The 21,539-nt window shown below is 38.0% G+C and overlaps 1 protein-coding gene and 1 long non-coding RNA gene across 8 annotated transcripts in view; both read left to right on the forward strand.

The window, feature by feature from the left end:
- DIP2 (disco-interacting protein 2) overlaps positions 1 to 21,539 on the forward strand; it is a 146,793-nt gene that overhangs the window by 1,275 nt on the left and 123,979 nt on the right. The window lies entirely within an intron of this gene.
- On the forward strand, positions 14,554 to 17,081 carry LOC149503457 (uncharacterized). The gene is made up of 2 exons (XR_016323054.1): positions 14,554 to 15,678; positions 15,784 to 17,081. It is a non-coding gene; the product is annotated as an uncharacterized LOC149503457 (long non-coding RNA).

Here is a 21,539-nt window from a genome sequence, read left to right on the forward strand (position 1 = left end):
TACGCAACTTTGTTCCTTTGCAACAGTTTATCGTTCGAAATTTATATCAGATACAAAATTATTTAGAACACTTGATACCAGCCCGGGTATCGCGTAATAGCATTTCAACTAGCACTCCTGGCGTCTTACTTATTAGGTCACAAACGTAAACATCGGAGTAAGACCAACTTATTAGATTCTTCGAAAATCCCTTTAATAAGATCTCTAAAAGTAAAAATTGAACTGTCGAATGAAACAAGTTAGTGTCATGAAATTTTAAAATCACTGACATGTACAGTAGTACCGTGATTCAGCCAATTGAGCTCTATTGTGTCGAAATCTTGAGGACGGGACCGTTCGACTCATTATAGAGTTCGTACATCAATTTTAATGCTACTACTATAAATTCATGACCATCGCACGCGTCGCAACTTTGATAACTCGAATAAATAATTGCACAAAAAGAAGACTGCGCGATTACCACAGTTGCGTAAAATGAATACATTGTAATTATTCTAGTAATACGATCGGATAAAATCGGTAAATTGACATCACAGGACGAAAATGTACTGTCGGTTCGATTTTTCGATTTCTGCACGCAAAGCGATCACGCGTTCCGGTTCGGAGGGCACGGTAACTGTTCTTCCGCTGCAATTGAGATCTAATAAATTATGATTATAATAAACGTATCAGGGAGGGATTAGAACAGAAATGCGAGTTGTTAATCGCAACTGTCTGGGCACTCTGTCAAGAGTTACACGACAGAGAAAGAGAAGAAAATTATAAAATAAAATAAAATCAGGCAACAGTGGTTTTTTTCATTCTGAATCATAAGGAAAACATCGATCGGTCCTCTAGAAATGTACTTGACTCTAAATTTATATAGTTCACTATCTTAAAACATCCCTTTTGAACTCGAGAAAAAATCAATACCGGCGACCCCCAGATTCGTCTGTGGACCACGGAAAGTAAAACATTTGAAAGGTCGAGAATTGTAAAACGTAAAGCATTAAATGAAGATATTAATCCATAAATGTGTTTTAAATAATTACGATAACATTTTAAATAAATAGTATATAATGTCATCCAGCGTTAGTAAGTAAATACGTACGAGTATAAGTGAATAGAATATTGGACGGGTCTTACACGATTCACGTCACGGATACTCAGTTTTCGGCTTATATCACATAAATTTACACTTATATATCGATGAGGAAACAACACTATGTTGGATATGAGAATATATCTTGATATATAAGAACCTAGATTCTTCCATAAAAACCCTTCATTTGAGACGCAAAACAAAGATAAAAAAAAACATTTAAACTTCAAAACCTCGAAAACGCAAAACGTACACACGTAATAAAATTCTTTGATTTTTTTTTATTAAATATGTTTTTTTTAGTGCCGTTGTAGACTGTAACTTTCTTCGGAATAGGGTTTTTATCTAGAAATGCAATTATTTATATGAATCCCAAAACATATCGAGGCTGCTAGCCGTCTCAAATAAATCGGGTCAAAACAAAATACATTCGTTAGTTAGTTAGTTTAATACGTAATACATACACTTCATACAGAAATACATTCATTAGTAGTTCTAGTTAGAGAAATAGAGTTATACAATTACAATTTAAGAACTTTAAGAATGTAACTAATTAGCGGCGATCGTGGACGGAATTAAAAGTAAAATTCGTTATTTGAATTTTACGAACAGTGCAGTAATAAATACGCTTCATATTACACTTCCACACTACACTTTCAATAGAAATTTCATCATCACAATACAATAATTTTGTTCGTAATAACATAGACAAAGTTATTAAAAACGAAAACATATCTTTATCATCCGAATTTACCATACGAATTTACGAAAATATCGCAACATGAATTACGAAACCAATTAAGTATTTATATCCATTCTTTGTCTGTAAATCTGTTTGTTCGAATATCAAGCAAGAAGTACAAGACGGATTTTTATAAACCTTTTTGTGTATAATTTTTTGTGTGTGTTTTGACTTAGGTTTAGATTTATAAGATCAGTATTAATGAAACAAATTACGAATGGAAAAAATAACGGATAAACCATGTCTCGAAAAAAGCTTATTAATAAAATCCTTAACCATTATGCAACTTATCATGCAAATGCTAGGAAAAAGTCAACAATCTCCTCCAGAAAAAGCTTAGATTTATTTACCTTAGCCTTGATTTCTTTATTTTGTCTACATTTCACTGCTCGTCATAAAAAAAATATGTTGCTTCATTAATATTAATTTTGCTATCCTTTAAAATAAACTAATGTCTTGATGAGTACAAATAAATGTATGTTTTTTATTTGAGAAGACCGAAATATATTTCAAATACCTATATGATTTAATCTGGCGATTATGTATTACTTATTATCATTTAACAACATTTCAGATATTGTTTTGAATCTTTTACAGTTACCGTGGTCGTAGATAACCGATATGTCAAAAAGTGTTTTTTTTTTTATAATGGTTGAAAATAATTAACACGAGATTAAAAAATCAATTTCAAAATTCTAAAATCAATTTCTGTTATGTCTGCGACTCGTAAAAAACTAATACTCTCACTATATTGCTAAATAACCATAATATTCAACTAAAACAATGATAAATAATAATTTTGTGCTTCTCTATGAACTTTATTTGACTCATCTAATACATTTTTAAGACCAGCTTGAATTTATATATATTTTTTTGGTTAACGCCGCGAATTATTTTTTTGTTAGAATGCATGTGCGAAGTTTTTTTTTTGTGATGCAAATTTTTTTTTCTGCTGTTAGAAATATTATTAATATTAAAAAAATTTAAGTAGGAAAGGAATCTAAAAAAAGGATTATTGTGCTTCTATATAACAATACTAAGTAGCCGTAAATTTTTCTTAGTCCTGTTGTTAATTTTTTGTCTGATAATATTAGGCAAATAAAAAACTTGAGCTATGCTGAAACTGTACAATCCAATCGAAACACCATCAAAATAAAGCTTGTCAATTTTACCGAAACAACACTTATAGTATGAAGTTTATAGCTTTTAGAAATAGCTGCTATGCGAAATTAGCACGTTTGTTTGGAAATAACAATACACGCCTTGACCTGACTATTTTCGTTTTAATCATTGGAACTGTTACTAAACGCCTTTAGGAATAGTTGAGTTTCATTATTGTATCAACATTTAATGGCCACAGAATAAACCGATCTCCACTGGGGTAGCGAGTGGAAACCATTTTAAATATTGATGGAGCTCTCTGCCAACCGATCTCGTTGGGAATATGTGTGAGAAAGAGAGAAATAACTTTCGCATTGCGTGTTCTTGGCGCTGATACTCGACAGGTTCTATGCGCAAACGAACAAGTAAACAAATAGATAGTACGATTCAGAATCATTTTCCAGTACGGCCATATTGTATTTTGTTATGAAATTGTTCCTTTAAAACAAATACATCCTTACCGGTTTATAATAACGAAACCTGTGGATAGATTCATGTTTAAATAATATAGATAATTACTTGAAAACTAGAGGTATACAAAAAAAAAATATTGCCGGAATAGGCAGACGAGCGTACGGCCTACCTGATGGTGAGTGGTTATTGTCGCCCATGGCTTTCAGTTATGCCAGGGGCAGAGCTAAGTCACTACCTAAAGTTAAATAGGGTGGTTTATTTATGTTAAAATTAAATACCCAGATTTTCCTGCAAGAAACGTCGCTCAATACAATATGGATTTTTTTCAAAGGTGCTTCAATTTGGGCCTAACGTGCTTAAGTCCGTAAACGCATCCACTTCGCATCCACTTTAAATATTGATTGAATTCACTTCACGGCGAAAGCTGTTTAAAATTAACTTAACCCACCGCGCCACTAGCGGTTTTTTCACTGTTCATCATTCGTTTTTCGTGAAAATATTTTTAGGTACATTGCAATTATCTCGATATTATGGCTATTTTAAGAAAGAGGAGAAGGTCCCTCCGTGCTTGTTATAAAATTTTATAAAAATGCGCTAAGAATAAGAAAATAAATAAAGAATTAATTGAAACTACAAACCTAATAAGTAAGAAAATAAAATATGCTTTCACATTTTTAATCAATTGAATTTCAATTAAAGGATTTATACTAGGTATATAGTTTTATACTTTAGAACACAATGAATTATTATTCTTCACATATTACATACTGTATTGTTTAGTTCGTCAGAAAATTTAACCTGTAGAAGGTAAAAGAAAAATGATTTACATATGTATGTACATAGATCAACACGCTTTTAAAAATGTCCTTCGGCAGTCAGCTAAAGAACTAGTCGAATCGGTATAAAAGCTATTTTAGCGTTTGCTAAAACAGTAGATTAGACCTGAACATAACCTGACAGCAGAAGCGTTGTCCAAATTTAAACTCGACTGTCCAGTTTCGTAAAGACAGGTGTGGTGGATAACAACTGTATACTAGAAAGGCAATAACATGATACATGTGTAAGTAAAATAACTTTGGTAAATATACATAATTAATTGCATATTATATTAGTTTAAATTTTTTTTTTGCTAGTGGACAGCCGAGCTTTCGAACCGCGTTTGTTAGTTTTTTTTTTATTGCTTAGATGGGTAGAACGCGGTCACAACCCACCTGGTGTTAAGTGGTTACATCTATAACGTAAATGCGCCACCAACCTTGAGATATAAGTTCTAAGGTCTCAGTATAGTTACAACGGCTGCCTTCAAACCGAAACGCATTACTGCTTCACGGCGGAAATAGGCAGGGTCCTACCACCAAACTACTACCAAATAGGCAGGGTCCTACCACCAAACTACTACCAAATAGGCAGGGTCCTACCACCAAACTACTACCAAATAGGCAGGGTCCTACTACCAGTAATTACGCAAATTATAATTTTGCGGGTTTGATTTTTATTATACGAAGTATTGACTGTCACTCTTGAACATCAGCAGAGCCCGGGGAATAGCTGAGCTGCTGTCTATTGTACAGATTTTCTTATGTATAGAATAGGTTGCTCAACGAGCTAAGGGCTCACATTTCATCCAAAAAAAATATTTAGCCATAAAACTGTTTTTCCTCTTAAGTTTTAATGATATGGAAGGGAATTGAGATTGTCATTGAAGTTGAAATTGTCATTTTTTTAAATCGCTTTATGCCTGTTTATAACCCTTTAACAATTAACTCATATTCGTATCTTTAGAAAACTATAAACACAATATTGAAGTCGTCGTGGCCTAAAGGATAAAACGTCCGGTGCATTCGTATGTAGCGATGCACCGGTGTTCGAATCCCGCAGGCAGGTACCAATTTTTCTAATGAAATACGTACTCAACAAATGTTCACGATTGACTTCCACGGTGAAGGAATAACAACGTGTAATAAAAATCAAACCCGCAAAATTATAATTTGCGTAATCACTGGTGGTAGGACCTCTTGGGAGTCCGCACGGATAGGTACCACCACTCCGCCTATTTCCGCCGTGAAGCAGTAATGCGTTTCGGTTCGAAGGGTGGGGTAGCCGTTGTAACTATACTGAGACCTCAGAACTTATATCTCAAGTTGGGTGGCGCGTTTACGTTGTAGATGTCTATGGGCTCCAGTAACCACTTAGCATCAGGTGGGCTGTGAGCTCGTCCATCCATCTAAGCAATAAAAAAAAACGTGGATAATATTCTAATACCTATACTTTTAGCTCAAAACGTTCGTATTTAAAAATTTCATCGTTATTTACACAGTTTGCGTAAAGGAAACTGTTAATATTTAATTATGGTTGCGAAATTCAGTGTCGACTGCGGCGATCTGGCAATTCAAACAATAAATGTTAGGTTCAGTTCTGAGCGTTATAACTATATTTTTACAAACGGATACTTTGTTACGCGACAGAGGATGCGGAATATTACAGAAAAACACCAATAAAATTTGAAGTCGTGGTCTATAGGATTTGACGTCTTTTGCACTCGTATCGACCGGAAGGACTATGCCGTTTTATATGATGGTTTCATTAACCGGATCTGTGTCTATTTATGACGGTTTCATTAACTGGATCTGTATTATGTAACGTATTATTGCACCAACATCAAAACTAATAAGATTATCATTATCAAGGACCATTGGGAATACAATAATTTTATTACTTTAGATTAAAGTCCCGACTAGGAATGCCAGTATAACAAAAAATTTTTTATTGCTTAGATAAGGGGTCGAGCTCACAGCCCACCTGGTGTTTAGTGGTTACTGGAGCCCATAGACATCTACAACGTAAATGCGCCACCCACCTTGAGATATAAGTTTTAAGATCTCAGAATAGTTACAACGGCTGCCTTACCCTTCAAACCGAAACGCATTACTGCTTCTCTACAGAAATAGGCGGGGCAGTGGTACCTACCCGCGTGGACCCACAAGAGGTCCTACCACCAGTACATTCTCATTAAGCGTGTTTTTTTGTTTTTTATCTAAATAAACAAATTCTGTAATTTACAATAATTATAAAGCCCTCTTCGATGTTTAAGTAAAGCTAAATGTAACAATCATCGCTATTCCTGTTCGTGTTTAGAAACAACACGTCTTTACAGTTAGTGGGGGGTTTCAGTTACATTATGCGCTATGCTGTTGAACCAGTGACTATTCCTTCGACTATAAGCACATTGCAGTCTGCATACTCGAACTTTACTTCTAAGTGTATAGTTGCACGTGTTACTTTACACTTTCGTTGTCAATTTACAACGAAGCTAGAGTTTTTAATGCTACTAGAGGTCCCGCAGTAGTCTAAATTCGACTATAATTTATTGGAATTGTAAGTTTGTACACTATTATGATTCTATTTTATACTTGTATAGTCACAAATTTCGCCAAGACTACACTATAAAAAATATTAATAAAGACAAACAATATTTAATCTATTCTCAATTTGACCACAGACGTCAAGAACAAAAGTTTGACAATAAATAGTATGCATGCGTGTGTGCCTCAAATATATGGTATGTAGTGTGTGTAATGTTTTATTTATTGATTTAATGTATATTTTATGCATTTTTAAAAAAAAAATAGCATTGTGCACTTCTTCTCTATATTCTCTATAAGTGTGGAAAATTTCATACTCCTCCGTTCGCGCAATTTTCGTAAAAAGGGATACAAAGTTTTCGCTTCACGTATTAATATATAGATTATAAAGAAGCTCTCGATATATGCCGAGCTTAATAAGATCTGCGCTTTTTCATTTCAACTGTGAAAACGTTTTACTTTAATCGTGATTAAAAGCACCAGTTTTCGTTTCACGAAATATTTTTGTACATTCGAATTTTGCAATCAAACCGTTCAATATTAACGCGAGCCGTTCGTTAATTTCACAAATGCCTCGGCATGTAAACTTTTGATATTTCAAATAAGAAAAATCGAGTTAATATTTTATTCTACTTCGATTTAAGATTCATAATTCTTAAACAAAACTAAGCGTGTTCATAAAATGGTGGTTCTTCTTTTCAGTATTTATGTCAACAAATGAACTACATTTATAATTTAAAAAAATTGTGACTTAAGGACTTCAACAAATTAAGACCTAAAGGCCGAGAGTGAACGCTTCATTTCGACGAAGCGCTAGGAAGTGTCATTAACTTTACAATATTCCTTGCTGCACAAATGCTCGCTGACAGTTCTCTCAAACAGATGAACAGATAGTAATAGAAACTTTTGCGAGACATCCCAAAAGTGTTACTTCTTCGGTGAATTGTCGCTGTATATGCCGTGAATAGCCTATTTAGATAGAAATTAGATTTTAGAATTATAAAAAAATCAAAGCTGGTAAAAATGATAGTATATCTAATACATTATAAAGGAGATGTTTGAATAACTACTGAGAATGACCACAAGCGAAGAAACAGAATCTTTGTTGAGAATTATTTTTGAAACGTCGAAGATCCGTCTGAACGTAATTAACGCTTGCCATTTGTATGGGCCCGATGAAGCTCTCACCAGTTTCACGAGTAAATATTTAATTTTATCTTCGCATCGGGAAATCGACGGCCACAATACGAGACGCCTCGTAGAATTCGTGTCGTAATTGCGTCATTGTAACAATTATTATTGTATTCGTGTAATGTAATTGGGGCCGGAGTTCGGCTGGCTTAGTCAGGCCGTCGCGTCGGGTCTGTTAGGCATCGTCGGTTGACGGAACGAGTTTTGCGATGCGTCACACACCGCACGCACTTCAATACTGAAAGGACGCAAGTGCGAACCGCACCAAGCCGTTACCTGTCTATCGAGGACTTTCTACCTTATTCCATGTTAAGATTCAAATCGAACGTTTACTGGGCTTAACGATTTATAGACTTGTAAAATATGTTGAAACCGTAAACGGAATCTTAAACGTGCTTATTTATTACAATTTCTTTGTTAAGATTTTATCATAAGGTCGTCGTATCACCCGAAACACCCATTACATGGTATAAAACATACAAAACTAATTAAGTTTAAGCTCTGTAAAAAAATTCTAAAATATAGAAACATTTATATATAGATAGATAGACCTTTAATAAAAGTATAAATATTCTTTCTGAGCATTATAACATTCTTTACACGAAGGTTGAGAGTCCTTAGCGGTAGGTGGTTTAGCTGTGTCCGTCCGTGAGTCACGGTGACCATTCAGCAACGGGCTGTAACTCCGCTGTCTGTGAAAATTACAAACATTACCACTATTGGCCAAATTCAGAGTAAAAACATATATAAAAAATAGATATATATACCCAAACGCAGGTTTTAAAAGAAAAAAAATTGTTTCTTCCGAACAGCGTTGAAAGTTAATACACAATACTGTATTATTTAACTGCATTAAATCTAACCTCATAACAAATAAACTTTTAGTTAGCATTCACACTGTACCTACAGGTATATTATAGCCGAGTTGAGTGCAGATAGCCATAAAAATACTTGGATGCATGGTTACGCGGTCCACATACTAACTAACCATCGCTTGTCTGTCGGTGACTGTTTATCTGTAGAAAAATGAATCATAAATATATTTCTTACAAAGCAAAAATCAATACATCATACTTTCAAACGAAGATAATTAAAAAAGACGCAAATCGTTTCCTAAGAGCTTGTCTTTTTTTTTCTACCTATGCCTTGAGAGGCTATTTCAGCTTCTCTTTGATGTGTAGATGAGCTCACTGGGCTCAAACCGGGAGTGTTGCCAACACTGGGCCTAGCAAGAGCAGTGCTTCGCAGAATCTACCATCGGATCGGAAACGCGACCTATTGAGAAGATCCGGCGAGGAACTCTGTGAGCTATGTCTATGGGTTAATTCACTCGTCGAGCCGTTCGTCGCGAGCGACGGGTTTGACGGGGACGGTGACCGGACGAATGCAAGATTTTTAATGGCTTAACGCAAATAGTGGCGTACGGACCGCACGATACGATTTCACTCGAGAAGCCGTCGTCGCTTGTATACGCGTACGTCTTCCGTTCGAAATGCAAACAAACAAACACTCTCACTAATTAACAGTTACAATTGTAATTTTATGACGTTTAACATTTCCCAATTTCAACTCGTTATTCACTCGTTCAGGTTACGCAAAAACTTGTGAAAACATACTTATCGGAATGATGTAGTCATTGTCAATTTTACAAGGAAGTTGTAAAATTGCGATAAATGCCAAATGTATTTTGCCTCTTGACTAGCTGTCGAAATATGTAATGCTAAAATTCACTTCAAAGTTATCTCCTCAATAGTTCGGAATCGGAAAACAATGTATCAGTAGATGCTATTTATTTATTACCTACTAGGAATTGAGCTATTCATGCGGAGAACTCGGTAACTAGGTTGATGAAATATAAAGATAAGTTGGAGAATATGTAGTTGGTAACGTCTTGAAATCATATTTAAATAAATTAGTGTTCTGCTAATAAAATACCGTTGATCTAGAATATAAATATAAAGACTGATAGTTTGGTTTTCATATAATGAATGTGTATTGTTTGTTTATTGATTACGTAAAATAAAAATAGGAGCGCCAAAAATGTAAACATAACTTTATTAAAAAATAAAACTTAAATGTACAATATTTTTAATGCATTTGCCAATATTTAATAATTTCGATTGCTTCAGTAAATAGACTGAGACGAGAACCAAGCTAATTAGTACATCGCTGAAAACTTACAAATAGATTGATCCGTTTGTAAATATCTGTGTATATTTTTTTATTTGTATATGAGGCGGTGGTAGTGAAGGTCTGCAGTGAGCACTTGTTGCATCGTGTAAACTGATGATACCACTTCGTTTGATTTTAATAATTTTCACCTGTAGTCTCTCCGGTTTGAAGTCATCGTGCAAGTTCCGGAAATTCCATGAATGTCTGTTCAGGTTACATGTAAAGTACTCGGAGAAATATGGAATTCACGAAGTTCTATGAAACGTTTACGGCTCGTGATATGGAAATATCTCGCATTTTCAGTGACATAAAGCCTTGATATATTATCTATGTAATGTCCATTTACGGTTTGACTGCAAGGAGCACCGTCATTAAATTAATTGTTATCAGGATCGTGTTTCGAATTTAGCTATTCATAAGGAAATCGGGCTTCAGTAATAATAAATGGGTAATAAAAAAAATTTTGTTCATCGCCGGTAACTTATCACCAATTGTGGACCTTCCATCGATAAAAACTAAACATCGTTCATTACCAGCATTGTACACGTAGGTAAATAATGTTGACATATCAAATGGTTTATATTCACCGAAGCATTTATGCGTATGTGTTTATTTAATGTTTTACGTGGCCTAATAGCATTCTGGTTGGATCAGATAACCGTGTTTGTGTACTGTACTATAAGTTGGCCGGAAGTTGACTACACTCAAAATACTGATCTATTATAAACGGACAGTTTGCCCGTGTGTCATTTCATTCTTTGTGATCAATTTTATCGTGTCGACAAGTGAAAATGGTTTTTGAGCCCAGCTGGAATCGTTGGCTTTCGTATTAGTATCAAAGTCATCAATTTGTTGTTAGGCTACAGAATGCACTGCATTTCGTACACTTGTTTCCATGTAGTGTTGTTAGGCTAAAGAATGCACTGGACTTCGTACACTTGTTTCCATATAGTGTTGTTAGGCTAAAGAATGCACTGGACTTCGTACACTTGTTTCCATATAGTGTTGTTAGGCTAAATAATGCACTGGACTTCGTACACTTGTTTCCATATAGTGTTGTTAAGCTACAGAATGCACTGGACTTCGTACACTTGTTTCCATATAGTGTTGTTAGGCTACAGAATGCACTGCACTTCGTACACTTCTTTCCATATAGTGCTCATGTTCTTAAATTTGTTTAAAGTCGTTTGCGTTTTTCTTTAATGAATCGTGTTGAAGTTGATTGCAAGCATAAAAATGATCATCAAATGTATTATGGGTATATTTTGTTAGCTTTTTTGTTGTTATAACGGTTGCCGTTGCACTGATAGAATATCGCAGTATAAATGCTGCCGTCCACCTCAGAGGAAGAACGAATAATCTTCGATAATGTCTATTCCATTCATACAATGGGAATCTAGATCGCATCATCGCAGCAAGTATTGTTGATCAAAACTGTCCGGGTTCACAATACACCCTACAATCCGTAACTATGTCGTTACGAAAAGTCACTGTGGGTTTGATTTATAACATGACAATGTTATTGTGGAAGTCGGTTTTTTTTTTTTCCACAGGAGAAAATCGCCGGATCCCCACCCGCGCGGCAGGTGGGTTATGTGGGAGTTGAACCTCACTAAAAACTCCTGCCGCCCACAACCGGCGCCCTACCTCGGACCGGGCCGGAGCCCAGTCGGGGCTATTAAAACGGCGGGACAGGGTTGACGCAGAGCACATTACATCCATCCCACCGTCCCACGGACGCCGGACCGGTGGCCGCCAGCGACACGACCACCGGTTCCCTCGTTCAGCGGGCCGAGAGCCCGCTTTGATGGCGCCGCGTTACACCTTCCCCCAGAGCAGTCGGGGGAACGCGGTCCACCATCACCCGGCTTCCTATCGCGGGTGAGCGTGCAAAGCACGCCACCCCACGTCTGGGTCTCTCCCCGCACAAAACGGGTGGGACCCCTAGCTCTTAGGGGGCCAGGTCACGGATACGACCCCGGTCCCGACCCCCTGCTCGGCGGCGGCGTGTTTCTGCGTAGTGAGGAGAGCTTTCCCTCACTCGCCCCGCCGCCTCCTTCTGCGAGATGGTGCACTCGCAGAAGTCGAGCATAGCCTTCCATGACTCATCGCTGCCAAGCATCGACTCCACGACGCCAGGCAGCGACAAGTCAGGTCTTATCTTTGCGACCAGGACACGGCGCTGCACCTCCCAAGCGGGGCAGACAGCGAGCATATGCTCCGCCGTGTCCAGGTCGTGTCCACAATGGTGACACCTCGTCGTCGGCTCAGCCTCTATCCGGCGCAGGTACTTCCCGAAGCATCCGTGCCCGGTCAGCACCTGCACCAGACGAAAGGTGAGACGTCCTTCGCCACGATTCACCCAGTCATCAAAGACCGGGTAAACCGCCTCGACGGTCCGTAGCCCCCACGTGGGAGTGGAAGTCGGTTGGGAACTTGTTAGGTACATAGCTATATAGAGAAATTTGTATATCCGGTCGTTTTACCTATCAAGCCACAAACGCTTCACAGTCACACACTTCACATTGCTATTTATAAAAGTCGTATGGTCTCTGGTCGTTGGTCTTAGCTAAATACTAAATACTATACTACGAAATTTTCTTGGTGACAAAACCTCTTCCACGCCCATATACTTAGTCTGGCCATAAATACTGTTACAATTAAAAATAAACAAAATATTACATTTGAATTTGGAATCGGTCATTTTTATATGATTGCTCATTGAGTTTTCTCATTTTGGCGCCAATACATTGTACAATATTTTGCGATATTAAAATGGAGTGGGGTGATATAGAGAACCGAATCGTTGTGATTGCATTACACAAAGTAGGTATGGAGTCAAATGCAATTTTTAAAACTCTCCATACGCTTGGTATTAGTAAAATGTTTGTGTACCGGGCTATTAATAGGTGCAATGAGACCTCCTCTGTTTGTGACAGAAAAAAATCTGGCCGTCCACGTAGGTTTCATACGAAAAAGGTGGTCAAAGCAGTAAGGGAAAGAATTCGAAGAAATCCTGTCCGAAAGCAAAAGATTTTATCTCGGGAGATGAAGATAGCACCTAGAACCATGTCGCGTATTTTAAAAGATGACTTAGGACTTGCAGCCTATAAGAGACGTACTGGTCATTTCTTAACTGATGATTTAAAAGAGAATAGGGTGGTAAAATTGAAACAACTACTAAAGCGGTATGCAAAGGGAGGTCATAGAAAAATTTTGTTTACGGATGAGAAAATTTTTACAATTGAGCAACATTTCATCAAACAAAATGACCGTATTTATGCTTAAAGCTCTAAGGAAGCTTCCCAATTAGTCGACAGAGTGCAACGTGGGCAATATCCGACTTCAGTGATGGTTTGGTGGGGTATTAGCTATGAAGGAGTGACTGAGCCATACTTTTGTGAAAAAGGTATCAAAACATCGGCACAAGTGTATCAAGATACCATTCTTGAGAAGGTAGTGAAGCCCCTTAACAATACCATGTTCAATAATCAAGAAGGGTCCTTCCAGCAAGACTCGGCGCCAGGTCATAAATCTCGGTCTGCGCAGTCTTAGTTGGAAACGAACGTTTCGGACTTCATCAGAGCTGAAGACTAGCCGTCGTCTAGTCCCGATCTTAATCCGCTGGATTATTATTTATGGTCAGTTTTAGAGAGTACGGCTTGCTCTAAACGCCATGATAGTTTGGAGTCCCTAAAACAATCCGTACGATTGGCAGTGAAAATTTTTCCAATGGAAAGAGTGCGTGCTTCTATTGATAACTGGCCTCAACGTTTAAAGGACTGTATTGCAGCCAATGGAGACCACTTCGAATAAGCTTTTTATACTTTAAATTGTTTTATATTTATGTATTAAACTAACATACTGTAAAAGTAATAAATGTTATTTGCAATAGATATTTTTTTTTTAAATGTAACAGTATTTATGGCCAGACTAAGTATATAGAAAATGTTTATCGCCTGGTGAATGCAAAAAAATGACGAGTTATATGTCCATTTTATGTGTGAAACTATTTAACAAAAAAAATTATTAGTATGATTCTGTCAATAGTTTTACCCCTTGTCTAGAATTTTTTTAGAGATACACAATTTTTTTCTATTTACTTTTTTTCCGTTTTTTTATTTAACCACGCATTGGTTTCGCATACTTTTAAAATACATGTAAAGAAAAACCTTTTTATATGTAATTTTTATATAAAACCTTTTTAGTAAAAAAGAAAGGATTTTTCTTATATACCTATAGATTGAGTGAACTCTGTCATTGAGAAAAAAAGACGTGCTCAGTAGTTCAGTTTTATTTGATTCAAGAATACCTACTGTGTAAAATAATTTCTGGACAATAAAGGCTTTAAATGTTGTTTTGTTAATATTGAACACAAAACGCAATTAAGTATTTTATTATTGTTTAACCACTTTTCGAATATTCCATATCAATGTATATGACGGCGTTAACGATATTTATGTTATATAGCACGTGCAATAGGAGTGACTCACACAAGCCAGGTGCGCCGGCCGTGTCGTTCCACTCGTAAACAACAGCTGCAACAGAAGTGACTCATAAGCCAGCTGCGCCGGCTAGTATAAAAAGGCGGAACGTGCCTTGAAATGAACATTCGTTGGACTGCGTTTGCCTGGTGCACTTACTATATCGTTGTTACGTTGTGTGATTCAGTGACTGTTGTACGTACTGGTTAAAGTTGGACAAGTGTTAAAGTGAATTGTTAAGATAACATATTGTTGATTAAATCAGGAATCAAAAAGTGACATCGTTTTACTTGGTGTTCAACAAGATAATATCTACCCTAAAGCCAACATCAGAAGTGGGATCAGAACTCTACTCTCACTGGCGTGACGTGTTTGAACATGTTCGAAGTACAGCAAAAAAAACATGATGCAGATCAGAATACTAGTAGTGGTACGCCACAAGAGCGTGAATGCAGCATACGTAAGTCGTGTAATAACGTCTCTGTTACCTCGATGGAAGATCTGAGCCACGAAGAAATCGTCACATCCTACGTTCTGGCTCATGTTGCCCAGTTTGACTGTCGACTTCATCACATGGCATTTACTAACGGCAATACAACACGTAACAAGCTATTGCAAGAAATTAAGGCAAGTGCAAATCTCAAGGGAAACTTCGATCGCAATAATGGATCTGTCATGACGAGTGGGTAGTTCCGACACGAATCGTTTTTAAGCCAATGACTACTGCTAGAGTTACATGGCACTAGTACAGTAAACCAGGACATGAGACTGTGAATTGTCGCTGAAATTTTAGAATCTACTCGATTCAATACCAATAACACTACACGTTCGATGACTTCGGGCTCCAGCAAGCAAGCAAACAAGAAAGCAAGCAAGTTTCCGTGGGGAAGAAAAATTGACACATCTGAAGTCGTCGTGACCTGTAAGATAAGACGTCCGGTGCGTTCGTGTCTGGCGATGCGGCGGTGTTCGGGTTCCGCTGGCGGATGCAGGTTTTTCCGGTGAAGTGCGTGCTTGTGCGTGCTTGACATGTGTTCGCGGTTGGCTTCCTCAGTGTGGGAGTAACATCGTGTAAGAGAGGTGGAACCCGTAAAATTGTAGTTTGCGTAGTGGCTGGTAAGATTTGTTGCGGTAAGAAGTTTGCATGGTGGTAAAATGTCTTGTGAGTCTGCACAGGTAGCCGGAGGTGAGACTTCCGCGGTCGCGGCCCACCCAGTCCGCGAGAACCGGGCAGATCGCCTCGACGGTACGGAGGCCGGCCGACGGGTCCGCCAAACGACGAGACCACGCCTCCAGCACGGACTGCCGATATTGGAGCCCCCGCGCTCCGGCTGCACTTGCGCTAGGGCGCGCCGCCTCGTAGGAGACTGTGAGCAAAACCTGAACAACCTCCTCATCCGTGGGCGCCCGGCTCTCGCCTGCAAGTCAGCTGTTACGTGTGCGGTGATGCGAGTCATGTAGCTTCTGGGTGTTCCATGCGCTACAAGAAGAAAAACGGACACTGCTCCAGGTGCTGTGGCAGGTGCAACCAGAGACGTCAACGTGTGTTCCAGAGCTTCAGTGTGTTACAGATAAGTGGTTTTGGCTTCCCCTTTATGTTCCATTCAGGGTCAGAATGTAGTCTTATAAAACAAAGTCATAGTAATTTATTCAACGGTAAGCGGTTTCATGAACAAGTCACTCTTTGATCTGAAAGTAACTTAGACCCAATCATGATGGTAAGAGCACTTAGGGGATATTCAACTCGCCCTTAATAGTGCACGTTGTCGAGTAACAGGGTTTACTCCAATAGAATAGACGTTTGCCGTTCAGGGTAGTTCACTTGAAATATCTTAGTTTCAACAGAGTGATAATCCCTCTAGATTAGATCTTGATTTAGCACGGTCGAAGACCGGCGAAAACATAATAAAAAAGGGCACAAACTGAAGCTTGGTTTAGTCGAGGCAAAGCTAAAGTCAACCTCTTTTCCGCTGGGGATTTTGTTTTCGTAAGTTGACCGAAAATGTAAAGGTCCCTTCAACATTACTGCAGTTTTGGAAAACGATAGGTATAAATTGAGACATGTAAATAGTTCTAATAGAGTGTACAAATTTCCCCATGAAAACTTACGTGAAATACCTCGAGGCCCGTCAGGCCTACTAGAAATTTCTGAAAATTATAGTGACGATGACGTGACGGCGTACACAGATGGGTTAATTAATCTTGTTCATGAAACTGATCTTAATGATGACGACTCTATCACTGACAATAGAAGCGACATTTTTGTTCGCAAATAGCGATACAGCAAACATAGTCTGTGGGTAGTGATACAATGTCTGTAAGCGCAGGCACCTCAGGTGCAGGTGTTAGAAATGTAGAAAACGATGGTCGGTCTCGCACTATTTCTGAAGAAATTCCGTATAAATGTTCTGGTTTAAGAAATGTTTTAACAAACGCTACCGTACACGCAGATTAAAAAAAAAAAAAAAAAGAAAGAGAATTGTATGTGGCTAGAGAGATGTTAATCCGGACTAGCAAAAAAAAAAGAGAAAAAAAAAAAAAAAAGAATGTGTGAAGTCATTGAAGGGTCTGTCCGGTCCAATGGCTTGGCTATAGGGATTTTCATCCAGATTAGCCACAACAATTAGCTACAGGGATTGCGATTCGGTCTAGCATTATCCGGTCCAGTTCGAAAAACTGAAGGGATAACAATTCCGGTCTAAGTTAAAAGGGACATACTTACATACCTGAAGAGTTTTAAATGAACTGGCCCAGGTATGTAAGCAGTCTGAATGTTATTTATAGCCAGTATAGGATTTTCTGAAGAATTATGCGAACCGAACCGTACTAGATTGTTAATATCATAGACCACGTTTTAAGTTGCATCCGTTAATGTCAGGATGAACGAACACGTTTGTTGTTCACAGACATACCATAAGAATGCGCGCACGAGGACGAGCGCACGTCAGTATGGCCGTGACGGCGTTAACGATATTTATGTTATATAGCACGTGCAATAGGAGTGACTCACACAAGCCAGGTGCGCCGGCCGTGTCGTTCCACTCGTAAACAACAGCTGCAACAGAAGTGACTCATAAGCCAGCTGCGCCGGCTAGTATAAAAAGGCGGAACGTGCCTTGAAATGAACATTCGTTGGACTGCGTTTGCCTGGTGCACTTACTATATCGTTGTTACGTTGTGTGATTCAGTGACTGTTGTACGTACTGGTTAAAGTTGGACAAGTGTTAAAGTGAATTGTTAAAATAACATATTGTTGATTAAATCAGGAATCAAAAAGTGACATCGTTTTACTTGGTGTTCAACAAGATAATATCTACCCTCAAGCCAACATATACATACCATGACTTTATTTTTTTAGAACGCAAAATTCTGAATATAACTATTTCTATGCTATTGGAGTACAGACTTCCTGATTTGGTGTGCTTGGCTAACCTGTTTGATGTCAATGGGTTAATGCTCAATTGGGAGTGACAGCTGACGAGAACGCCACGGTCGGTGTAGGCAAAGATCTAGATGATAAAGTTTTTCCGTTATCTAGTTTCAAACTCAGATACCATTATTACGATTTATTTTTTCGTTGGGGTATAAACTAGGCGTAAGGAAAAACATTCCCAAAGTATATATCGAGGGGTGAAATGCTAATTGGTGTAAACGACATATTTGAAATTTTACAGAAGAATCATTTGATGTTTAAAATTTGGAAAAAATATCAAACAAAAATGCTTCGGCTATTTGAATGGAGTAAACTAAATTAAAGGTCAATTAAAAACCTTTAATTACAAAGATAAATGTCGTGTATTAAGCTTTTCACCTCTCGATATGTATGTTTTTTTGTTAACCTAAATAAGACGAGTTCACACACCCATTGGTGCTGGTAATTCGTAATCGGAGCTCATAGTCATCCTTCAAATGTGACATGTTTCCGCTTCTGGGCAGAAATAGGCCTGAGGGTTGTACCTATCCGTGCGCGCCTACAATAAGCGCTATTACCAGAAAATCGCCGGCTGGCGATCGCACTACGCTGGTATAAATGTAATACTCAGAGTGTGTGAGAGATTCAAGTGAATCTCTAAGTTGCCTTTAACGTAGCTCTGGGAAAGAAATTTGGTACTGCTGCAGGCCGCATTGTACCAATTGTAACATAATAAAAAATTGCTCATAAACTCGGCGTAAGAAACATATTTCCGGTATACCTTTTGTCGAAATGGCTTTAATAGATTCGAGAAAAAAGATATTCTAGAGGTTTAGAATATAATTTTTACAAAGTACATATAAATGATCCTGTATTAAGAATTCCTTAATATATAGGGGATCGTACGTTACAATAGATAACGCACAAAACTGAAAAATATAAATGCATTCAACAAAAGACCCAGTTAATGTCTTGTCATACTTCGTCTTGTTAAAAGTTTCTGTAACTACTAACTATAACTATAACAAAGTGTAACAAAACATGAACGCTGCACTAAGTCCTGTCGTGCGCCGAAAGTCAGTTACAGAATTGAAACTGAAATCAACCGGTAGACTTTCCAGTTCTATAACTTGCAGTTTTGTAAAGTTACAATGTTAAATTGCTTAAATTACAGATCAGCTTGCTCTTTGACTACACTAACATGTCCGCTTATAACTTTGCAGTAGACTAAAAATGGTTTAATTTAGACATAATTCTGTCAGCATTCATAGAAGCCATCTTTATTTAATAGACATATCTATATAATAAGTAATAGTCGTTTGATTATGCATTTCATAATATACTTCAATGATATATATATATAGCTTGAAATTAACACGACTTCTTGATAGCTCATCCGAATATGCTTATGAACTTGGTTTGAGCAACTTATTAATGGTTTCGGTGCTTTTTGTTGTCATACTTTTTACCTGATTAATGATAACGATTTCATTTCAATTATCTATTAGTCGTTTTTAAGGTACCTTATGATTTTGAACGAAATGTTGTGTATCTAAGAGGTAGTATATTTAGAAAGCACCCTATTCTTTGCATAAATTTCAATCAATACATGTGTATGGACGTCGTACTTTTATCTTTTATTTATGCAAAACCACTTCAGAAGCCAACTCGAGAGACGTGTATTCTTTCCTCGTGCAATCACTTACGGCGAGACGTCGAGTCGTCGAAAATTTCCTATATTGCAGCGGAAAATCTTCCGCAAATTGCGCCTCGGGTGAACAAAATTGTGTTCGAAGCTTCCCAGAGCCACGTATCCGTACGGCTTCCGAGTAGGTAGTACGCCCCGGCACCCGATCTGTATTAATATAGATTCACGGCGTTGGTCGCCTGTTCGATCTTCAGTAATATTCCTTTTATTCATTTTGTTCGTCACTACTCTGGCCTCGGCGGCGTTGGCTTGTTAAATGCAATTATAGTTTAATTCGAAAATTTTCAATAGGAGAAACTATAAATTATTTTTTTATTAAATCAATAATTGAAATAAAATTTAAGTTTTTATAATATCTATTCGTTTAAAATACTCTTACTATGAAGTGTTGACGTGGTAACTCTTTACGGCCCACTCGAGTTTCTCGCCAGATCTTCTCAGTGGGTTTTCCGATCCGGTGGTAGATTCTGCGACGCATTACTCTTACTAGGGCCAGTGTTAGCAACACCTCCGGTTTGATCCCCGAGAGCTCACCTACACGTTAGGGTAACGCTTATATGCCCTCTCAAGGCTATCAGCAGAGGTAGGAAAAACCAAAACTCCGCACGGCATTATTTCTGAATTGAAACTTTCCTTAATTTAGACAAAGTAATACAAATCTGTTGCTAGTTCAGGTCGCACGTATACTTGAAAAATAGCGTTTAAAATGTAGTAATAGTGAGTGAGAGTGCATACAGATCGTGATGAGGTCGATGCTTCACACAAAACGTCTTAAGAGTATCACAAAGTACCTAGTCAGGTCATAAATTCTGTCACATGTTTAATGTAAAATAATTGAAACAAGTTTATTCATTATGTGACCATTCATATACCAAAATGAACTTAACAAAACATAGATTCTTATGACACTAAAGTTTATTCAAAATGACCTCCGTGATTTTGAATACAGGCCTTCAATCGGCGCGGCCAGTCGTCTATCGCAGCACGAACGAGATCCATGTCAATATCGGCGGCTGCCTTAATCAAGGATGTCTTGAGTGACTCCAAATTGGGATGAGGCTTTGAGCACGCCTTTTCCTCCAAGTGTTGCCATATCTTGTAATCTAACGGATTCAAATCTGGACTGGAGGAGGGCCAGTCTTCGTGCCGGATGAAGTCGATTTCACGCGCCGCCAGCCAGTCTTGTGTGCTCTTCGCTCTATGAGCTGGCGCCGAATCTTGTTGGAATACCCAGTGCCTGTTATTGAACATGGTATGAGAAACAGGTTCCACAAGGTTCGTCAGGACTGTATTTTGATACACAACTGCATTCGTTTTTACACCTTTCTCACAAAAATGTACCTCTATTAAGCCCCAATAAGAAACTCCCAACCATACCATGAGCGAGGATGGAAAATGACCTAGTTGGACACGCGGAATACGGTTGCTCGCTTCTTCACTACTGTGTGCGTACACCTTATCATTTAGTTTGTTGTAGCTCTCTTCTACGGTAAAAATTTTTTCATCCGAAAAAAAAAATTCCCGATATTTTTTTCCCGCGTACCGCTTCAACAAAGCGCGGCATCTCTTCAGTCTCAGGTCCATTAGACGAGCATTCAAACGATGTCCTGTTTTTCTTCGATATGTCCGAAGCCCTAAGTCTTCATTTAACAACCTTTTCACCGTGGTTCTGCTTAACCCCATCTGAAGGGCCAACAGTTTCTGCTTACGTTTGGGATTTCTTTGAATTCGCGCCTTCACAGCTTTTATCACTGCTGGAGACCTAACAGACCGAGGGTGACCACTTCTTGACCTGTCATCTACACTAGAGTC

The sequence above is a fragment of the Bombyx mandarina genome, chromosome 01 (genome assembly GCF_030267445.1).
Source record: "Bombyx mandarina strain Sakado chromosome 01, ASM3026744v2".
NCBI lineage: Eukaryota > Metazoa > Arthropoda > Insecta > Lepidoptera > Bombycidae > Bombyx > Bombyx mandarina.